Here is a 10229-nt window from a genome sequence, read left to right as displayed (position 1 = left end):
AATATTTCATTCAGCTTAGGGGAGACTTCTGTCAAAGGGGTTAGTTCACTTTCCTCAGAACTGCAGCACTCAGTCTTTCAAAAACATCTAGAGAAACACAATCCTTGACTCTGGCTTTCTTTCATCGAGTATTTTATTCTGCAAGATAAAATATTCTGCAAGTGCTGGGTCCGGTTGCCTGTTTTTGTGTGTTATATAAAAGTGCTCAAGTGGGATATAAAGAAGGGAAGACTTGTGAAAGGTGAGACTGTGAACACTGCGACAGTCCTAGGGTGACGGGGTTGGGTTGCACAATGCCTCACTCCTACCCGTCCACACACACACACAATATATATATATATATATATACAACAGGGAGAAAGGAGGAGGTGGCATGCCCATGACCCCCGAGTATAGAGGACAAAGGCAGGACAAACACAAAGGCCAATCTCTGCCTCATTATCAGTCCAATTTTGAGGGGCTGACGGGGAGGAAGGACGGGCATGGAAAGAAGAAGCGGAGAGGTGAAGGAAGGAAGACAAATAAGGGAAAGGTGAAGAGGTGTGCTGGCTGAGAAACTAATCAAATCTAATCTATCTATCTTTCTACAGTATACAGACAGGTATAGATAGATAATTCCGATCATTTTTTCCTTTACCATAGGAGTAGATTCTCTCTGGCTTGGGTTAGGTAGCTATAGGCATGCAGGCAGGTAGTTAGAACAAAAAAAAAAAAACTAACGAAATGGTATACCGTTGTAAATGACTGTAACACAATCCGAAATATGGTTATCGCATTCGCCTCCCGATTCGCGGCGCCTTGGGTCTGGAGTGGTATTCAGTTGTAAAGAGGGATCCTTTCATAAGCTAGGTTACGTTTACACCATGCTGGGTTAAACCGATGACACAGGCAGGCTGACACACAAACACGGCCATGGCAACACTCCCACTTTCACATGCATCGCTCGCACTACAGACAGATAGATACATACATACACAGTGACAGAGAGACAGATAGAGTGACAGACAGATGGATGGACAGATACATGGACAGACAGACAGATACAGATTGACAAATATCGATAGACAGGCAGACAGATATATGCCGAGACAGAAAGACAGGAAGACATAGGATATTTCATTGACTACAAAATTACAAGAGCTACAACCATACAACAAACGGTTGAAATAAATCACACAATATACTTAGCTACAACCAGGCACTGTGCAGTCACTTAAGAGGCTGGATTTAACCTATTTTATACCTTCCTGATTCGTACCTGGTCACTGCAGAGAAGGGTAAATTCTGACTAGCTTTACCTGACAGAAATTGGTCACTCAAACAACAAGAGTATTAACGCATATGTGGAATGTTGTGAGGTAGGAATGTTATGAGGTAGGAATGTTGTGAGGTAGGAATGTTATGAGGTAGGAATGTTATGAGGTAGGAATGTTGTGAGGTAGGGATGTTATGAGGTAGGGATGTTATGAGGTAGGAATGAGTGTCCAAGGTTACTACTCGTATATTTCCATCTGACGGATTTGGACCAATCTCATAACTCAAACGCTAAGGCATGGTTTCAACGGAATTCGATGCACCTTAGTTATGAAGCAGGTATAAGTCTCCTTGGTTACTAGTCAAACTTACCCTCCAATATGACTTACACCTGGTATCAACTAATCTGAAAAGGGTTACGGATTTCTGTCAGAAGAAAAATGTGAAACCGTCAAATCAGCCCTCCAATCTGACTACACCTGGCCATCAACTAAGGTCAGATGAGTTAAGGATCTTTGTCAGGTCAGAGCAAAAGCGATTTAGCACTCTTCCTTTAAGGTGATAGGATCCTACATTAGCACCCGTATTCTTGTCGCACCTCATCCTTAGCGATTTATTTTGGGGTACCGACGGTTAATATAATTTTATACATATTTATGCAGAGTTTGGTGATATTAGAATGATTTAAACACTGCAGAAGAGGGTAGAAGGGTAAAATAAGTCGCTTAGGAAGAGGTGTTAGGGAGTTTCCTTAACGATGGGCTGTTACAGATACTACAAGTCCAATGGGAGGCAGACAGATAACTAAGCAGATAAGCAGACAACAAAGCAGGAGATAAACAACGAAACGTAATATTAAACCAAAACCAAAACAAAAACAAACAAAACACTCAGTATGGACGTAATCAGAAGAGGGAAGGCCACAAAGGGAGACAAAAGGGAGGAGAAATTAGAAAGAGAAGGGAGTGAGGGAGCAGATAAAAGAGAGGATAAAAATAGAGAAAGAGAAAATAAGAATGTATGAAGACACAGGGAGACTGGGAGGAGAAGGAGGACAGAAAGCCACTGAACAGAGACTAAAGCAGAATGACAAGAAAAAATAAAGAAAAGGGGAAAAAATGGAAAGGAACATGAAAAAGAAGAAGGAAGAGTAGATGGAAAGGAGAGGACATACAGAAAGGAGGGATGGAAGAAAGGGAATGAAAGAAGAAGGCAATAATGAAAGAAGAAAGAGAACGAGGAAGAGAGAAAGGCAGAGAGGAAAGCACAATGGCTAAAACATAACCAAGAAAGAATAAAGGACATAAAAAGGGAGAGGAGGGAAGAAAACAAGGACAGGGAGAGACCTAAGATGGGGAAGGGAGTGGAAGAAAGACAGATAACATGGGAAACAAAAAAGGAGAGAATAAGGATGAAAACAGAGGAGAGGGAAAATGGGAGATCAAGGGCAATGCAGAGAGAAAGAAAACGAAGAAAGGGAAGAAAGAATGGGGAACACAAGGAGAGAGAGAGAGAGAGAGAGAGAGAGAGAGAGAGAGAGAGAAACCCAGCCCGTCAATCAGAATAAAGGGAGAGTATATCGTGTGGACCAATTGCAGTGAGAAGGAGGAGGAGGAGGAGGAGGGAAATAAATGGAAGACAAAGATGGGAGGAAGGAAGGAAGAAATAAAGGAAGGATGGAAGGAAGGAAGAAAGAAAGGAAGGATGGAAGGAAGGAGAGGGAGAGAGGGAAGAAAGGAAAGAAAGAGGAGAGGGAAAAAAGAACAACAAATGTAAAGAAGGAAGGAGGACGGAGGGAAATAAGGAAGGTATGAAGGAAAGAAAAAATGGAAAGGAAGAAACGGGAAGGAAACAGGCAAAGAGGAGCGGCATGAGGATAGGTAGGAGTAAAACAAGAAAGGTGTATAGAAAGTATAATAATTAGAGGAAAGAAAGGTAAAAAATGAATAAATTAGAAAGTGAGGTAAGGAAAGGTGAGAAATGAGAGACCCAACGGGTGAGTGAATGAGTGAGATCAAGCAAGAAGTTAAAATGGTGTGAAAAAGAAGTAAGCTGATAAGTGTGAGAGATCTGAGGTGAGGTGTGGTAAGGTGCATGAGGTAACAAGAAGTGAGGTACGAGTAATTACAGGTATGCCCAGGTGAGCGTGCCACACACCTCATGACGCACTATGTCGTGTTACCTGTCATATCACATACACCTGTTTATTAACTCTTTTTCTACCTGCCCACTGTCTTCTTTTCTGTACATCTGAGTTTATTGTCTGTCCTTCTTCCCACCTATTGTCAAGCTCTCTCTATACCTGCCTTTTTTATCTACTTGTCCGTTTGCCAACCTATATTCAATTTATCTACCTATCCATCTGGCTGTCTAACTACCAGCCTGTTTGAATCTACTTATGCATCTCTCTCTCTCTGTATATATATATATATGTGTGTGTGTGTGTGTGTGTGTGTGTGTGTGTGTGTGTGTGTGTGTGTGTGTGTGTGTGTGTGTGTGTGTGTGTGTGTGTGTGTGTGTGTGTGTGTGTGTGTGTACATATATTTGTCAAACTGGGAATTCTTTAACTGGGAACTGTCTTTGTGGGAAACAATCGTCTATCTGGGAATCGCCTTACTGGGTCTAAACCTCCCATTCCTTTTCTGTCTGCTTGTCTGCGTATCTATCACTCTGAGCCTGTCTACCTGCCAGTGTTTGTTTGCTTGCCTTCCTACCAGTCTGTCTGTCCGTATCCACGTGTGTCTGTCTTCCTACCTGTCTGTTCGTATCCATGTCTGTCTGCCTTCATGTTCTTTCCTGTCTGTTAGCTTTTAGGATAACCATAACTTTTCTGTGCCTGTTTGCTTATCTCTCTATTTTTGGTGTACACTGTACTTTTCACGTAAGTCCTCCTGTCTGTCTGGTCTATCTGTATTCCATTTTGTCTGTCGTCTTAAATGCTTTCATTTTTAAATGTGCTTTTAATGACCGTGTGTTCGTCTTCATGTCTGTTTTCCTTTTGGTAGGTATATGCTGCATTTCCATGTTCCTGTCTGTCTCTTTATCTACAGTATTTGTCTTCCCTTCTCTTTTCCTACTCAACCTAACTTCTAGTATCTCTCTCTCTCTCTCTATCTATCTCTGTCCTCTGTCTGTCTGTCTGTCAGTCCCTATGCTTGTTTCACAGCTTGCCTGCCTGTCCACCTACACACAACCGATTAGCTAAGTCACTAAGCTTGGCTATGAAAAACAAGAGCATGTGTGTATGGTATGTGTGGCGGAAGGGGGGAGGGGTGGTGGTAATTGTAATGGTTAAGTACATGTGCGTGTTAAGGGGAATATACAGTACGTTTATCATCATCATCATCAACATCATCATCATCGTCGTTGTCGTCGTTGTTGTAAATATAATGATCCTCTTTTCCGCGTAAAGTAGGGTGAGGTATGATCCACAAACAAAGAAGGAGAAAGCACCGGAGGAAAGAACTATCAACAGCATGCCCTGTGAAACGGGCCACATACTCATCGATACATCATTCAAGGTCTCAGAATCCTGGCTCAATCTCACAAGTCATAACCATTAACCCTACACTGTATCTATCTTCTTCTGTGTGTGTGTGTGTGTGTGTGTGTGTGTGTGTGTGTGTGTGTGTGTGTGTGTGTGTGTGTGTGTGTGTGTGTGTGTGTGTGTGTGTGTGTGTGTGTGTGTGTGTAAGGTTGTGCATGAGGATGAGGGGTGAGGTGGGTTGGGGGAATGAGTCACAACACAAGACACTGAATGAAGCAGGGTGCGTGTGACCAGCAGTGTTAAATAACCACCTAGCCTCCTGTGCCACTGACCTCCACCTCCCACACTAACACCACCACCACCATGCCAGTCACCAACGTACAATGCCCTACTGATACAATTTACCTACTCAGTGAAATCTAAGGACTTTACCTCTTCGCTACAATTACATATTTTATTGCTACCTACAGACGTTTTTATACAGCCTGGGGTGGGGGAGGGGGCCCTCTGGTAGCGAAGGGGTGATGGAAATATACCTAATTTCTTCAAGTCGATAAGTCTCTCCCAAGTTTAATAAAATCGTCTTGTTCTAGGGGTGAATGAAATAAATCAGGCTTCTTCAGCTTAATAAGTCTCTCCTAAGCTGAAGAGAATCGCTTGGAACAATAGAAAAATAAGTCTTGGAACTGGAAGAATTAACAGCGACCCCAGATATATAATTACTCAATAAGAATTACTACGGTATTTATATTTCCCTCTAGCTATCATCTGACCAGTGAATACCACCATGGGCGAGACATCGAACTGGAGGGGTTAAATATGTACAGCCTTCATTAAACCCATCGGAACAAGACTTTTCACAAATTAAATAAATTATCTGGAGACAGCACGAGTAAAGTTAGAAAAGGTGTCACTGTATTGAAAGCGAGATTAATCTATTTACTGATTTAAAATTCAATGTTTCATTACAGAAGATTTAATTACAACATTTCCTGTAACTTGCCAATGACTTCCAGAATAAAACCTACAAAGTGTCACATAATTCAGTACAAGTAAAAATAACTCCACAAACATGACAATGGGCAAAGTACATTATCTGTAATACATTTACAATAATCCTTCCCTATTGTACACAGTCGTATCCTCTGACCCATCTGAGTCTCTACCTCCTCCCGCGGTGACTGGCAGCCTACACCTCCCCCTCCTCACTTCCTCCCTGTCGGAGGATGGAGCTAACATAACACTACGCCAGTTCAATAAGGGGGGGGGGGATTTCAAGCCTCATGGTCCTACCCTAATAGCCTAGTCGCATTATACCACGTGCAAAGATTAATCTTCTTTTACTCCTTGGGTTTATATACTATATATATATATATATATATATATATATATATAGCTATCTATTTATTTATCGATCTATCTATCTAACTCTCTATCTATCTATCTACCTATCTATCTATCTATATACTATGCATAAATATATATATATATATATATATATATATATATATATATATATATATATATATAATATGTCTTCACTATCATTTTAAATGTCATCACTCTCACCTTAAATGTCTGGACCAACTTGCCTAGCCCCGGGCTCTTACGCACCTCATGAGGCGACACTGGATTAGATTATGGATATATATATATATAATATGTCTTCGCAATCATTTTAAATGTCATCACTCACCTTAAATGTCTGGACCAACTTGCCTAGCCCCGGGCTCTTACGCACCTCATGAGGCGACACTGGATTAGATGATGGATGGATGGATGGATATATATATATATATATATATATATATATATAGTGTGTGTGTGTGTGTGTGAAACGGATAACGTACCCAACCAGATTAACTTGTGATACTCTGCCTTAGTGTATCAGGATGGGGACCATAAACAACCCTGAACAACAGAATTATCCTAAACCGAGCACCTCAAATCTCCCCACAATTTGAAAACTTCGAAATCTTCCCATTTTTCAGTTAAAAAATATATTGTTGTGATAGTGTAAAAAACTATGAATGGGTGGGGGCATGTGCTGGAGGGGAAAAGGAAAGGGAAGGGGGATGGTAGGGGAAGAGATGGGGGAGAGGAGGAAAGTGGAGAGGGACGGAGAGGGGGCGAGCGGGAAACGGGAAGAGTAGGGAAGGGTATAGCATGGTACGGAAAGAGAGGAGAGAGATGGGAACTTGGGTAGGGAAGGGAGGGAAAGGGGGAGGGGAAAAAAGGAATGGAAATAAGGGCGGAGGGGATGGAAAAAAGGGACAGGAGGATGAAGGGGAGGGGAAGAGGAGGTGAGAGTCCAGGATGGTAGGGTAGGTGTGGTGGGTATTGATCGGCTCTGTCCTGCCTGTAATTGATCCGTCAGGTAATGTGAAGTACGGGTTCACTAGCTACCCTACCCCTATACCTCTCTCTCTCTCTCTCCCACTCTCTCTCTCTCTCTCTCTCCTATAACACTCAATACCGTATACCTTCTTCCCTTCCACTTATCCTCTCCCTCCCTTTCTCACGCTTCTTTCATCCTTCGTCCTCCCTGCATTCTACTTCCCCCGTCTTTCTCTCCCTGTTTCCCTCCTTCTCTCTCCCTCCTTCTCTTTCCATTTCTCTCCCTCTCCCTCCCTTCATTTTATCCCAGTCACCTTTCCTTTCCAACTCTCTTTCTTCCTTCTCTCCCTTTCTCTCCGTCTATCCCTCCCTTTCTTTCTTTCTCTCTCTCTCTCTCTCTCTCTCCCCCTCTATCTCCCTCAACAGGCCACTCGTCCCCTCACATGGCAACCTGTATCTCCCCTCCCACGTCAGAGAGAGAGAGAGAGAGAGAGAGAGAGAGAGAGAGAGAGAGAAAGGGAGGGACAGACGGAGAGAGAGAGAGAGAGAGAGAGAGAGAGAGAATATTTCCCCCTGGCTTAAACACTAAACCTCTCCATCTTTTCCCTCCACCCTCCCTATTGTCATCATAATTCCTACCCTTTTGATCTTACCCTCCCTTTGGACTCATAACTCTCCCTTTATGTACTCCTCTCTCTCTCTCTCTCTCTCTCTCTCTCTCTCTCTCTCTCTCTCTCTCTCTCTCTCTCAGATCATCCCTACGCCTCTCTCTCTCACATCATCCCTACGTCTTCAACAGATAAGTCTTTTGAGGTCCTTTCGCCTTACTCTTTCTTACTTTATCTCTACTTTATTATTTACTCTATTTTTATATCCCATTTTCTCCATTTATCCACTTTTACTTTATTTTATACTTTACTGATTTTACTGCCTTATTTTTCTATATACTTTAATATTTTACTATCTTATTTCGTATTATTATCCTGCTTTTCTTTACTCTGTGAAATTCAAAACTATTATATTCCTATTTATTTCAACTTTTCTTCATAATTTAATTTCCTTACTTTATTGCCTGAAATTTACTTTTAACTCCTTTACTTCCTCTAAATTTACTTTTCACTCCTTTACTTCGTCTATTACTTACTTTTAACTCTTTTCCTTCGACTATAAAATATTTTTATCTCCTTTACTTCATCTATAATATACTTTTAACTCATTTACGTCGTCTATAATTTACTTTTAACTCCTTTACTTCGTCTATAATTAACTTTTAACTTTTTTACACCATCATTATTACTTCTAGCTTCCTTACTTTGTCTATAAATTACTTTTACCTCCTTTCATTTGCCCTGTTATAACCAACATTTAAATCCACTGCATTAAATACATTACAATTAGCTTTTCAGTCCCTCGCCTCCTGTCCACCTTATATATAACTGACATACATTTATATACTTCTTTCCTTTGTACTGTATACCGGGTACTTAACAATTTTCATTTAACTTCCCTACTAAAAATCTGCTATATAATTTACCTTTTTTCCATTCCTTTGTTCACTTTATAATTTACTTTAATCTTCCCTGTGATCTACCTCAACTTTTTCTCAAGACTTTCTACCCCCTTCCCCTCCCCCTCTCTCTCATTCGACTTTATAATCAACTATTGACACTTTTTCTCCAAGAATAATCTCAATTTTTCATTTTGACCTTTTGTTTTTCTCACCCTTCTCTAATATTCCCTTATTTCTTCCCATTAAGTCCTTCCTTCTCTTTCCCAGTTCGTTCACCTTAGCTCAATATCTACTACGTCTTTCGCCCCTCATTACCACAACTCCACACTCCGACTCCCTCTCTATCTTACATCACCCCCTTGCCACCTCCCTGTCGTTAACCCTCCCCACTACAAGATACAACTCTCCCTACTTCCTTGCCCATCCCTTACCCACTCCCCATCCCTGCCTCTAATGGATCCTCCCTCCTCCTCCTCCTCTGAATCCTCGACCACTACTGTATGTCCCCCTCCCGTTATTCCCCTTCCCCTTTCCCCCATTTTACCCCAATCCATACCTCTTCTCCCTCTAAGTTTCTCCATATTCTCAATTCTTTTCCACCAATTATTTTCACTACCTGTATCAATGATCTTAAAAATGGGCTCATGTCTAAGGTGATGCCAAAATCGGAGTTATAGTTTAATTATTTTCTTTCCTTTCTCACGCACTTTGGTTAGATTCTCAGTGTAATATTATTTCTCGGATACCTTTTGCTACCTGTACTTCTTATGTAGGCTATTCTCTTCCCTGCCTCTCAACCTCTCTCTCTTCCCATCCCTAACTCAACCATACCCTCCCTCTAACTCCCTCCATTTTCCCCTCTTCTCTCCCCCCCTGACTTAACCCTGCCCTTCCCTTAACCCTTCCATATTCATCCCCCCTCCCCTGCCTCTCCTCCCACCCACTCTCATCCAATCCTACCCTCCCCTTGACTCCCATCCTTCCTCTCCCTCATCCGGTCCTACCCTCCCCCTTCCTAATTTTATTCCTCTACCTTTCATCCTTACTCCCTTCAGCCTCCTCAACCATTCCTGCTCTCTTCCTAACTCCTTTAACCTCTTCCCCTCTGCCTACTTGCTTTCATATTCTCCGTCCCATACCCTCCCTGACTCAACCCTGCCCTCCCTCTAACCCCTTCTCTACATCTTCTCCCTGACTCAACTCTCCATGACTCATTCCACCCCTTCCTCGGCCTCACATGGACTCCTCTCCGCCCACACACACACACACACACACACACAACCTTCCCTGATCCTACCCTGCCCTTCTTCTCGCCTCTCATACCTCCCACCCACAATTCTCCTCCCTGATCATACCCTTCCCACTCACTCCTTCCTTCCCTCTATACTCCATTTGTCCTGGCTTTACTGTCCTTCTTAAACACATACAATTGGATATCATAGCTATATATAGTCTTTCAGAGCAAACAACCTCGACAGAACCATTACGTAGGTCTGATGTTGTTTGCTCTCCTCTGTACTGTTTCATACTTCCTTGAGCCTCTATCACTGACTCTCCATATTACTCTCTATTTTCCGAGCTTCCTCCCTACCATCCCCTTCCCACCTGCCTTTCCCTGACTCTCCCCTAACCTTTCTATAA

The sequence above is a fragment of the Coenobita brevimanus genome, chromosome 89 (genome assembly GCF_032717465.1).
Source record: "Coenobita brevimanus isolate Jiangsu-jjx chromosome 89, ASM3271746v2, whole genome shotgun sequence".
NCBI classification, from domain to species: Eukaryota; Metazoa; Arthropoda; class Malacostraca; order Decapoda; family Coenobitidae; genus Coenobita; species Coenobita brevimanus.
This window is presented reverse-complemented; position numbering follows the sequence as displayed.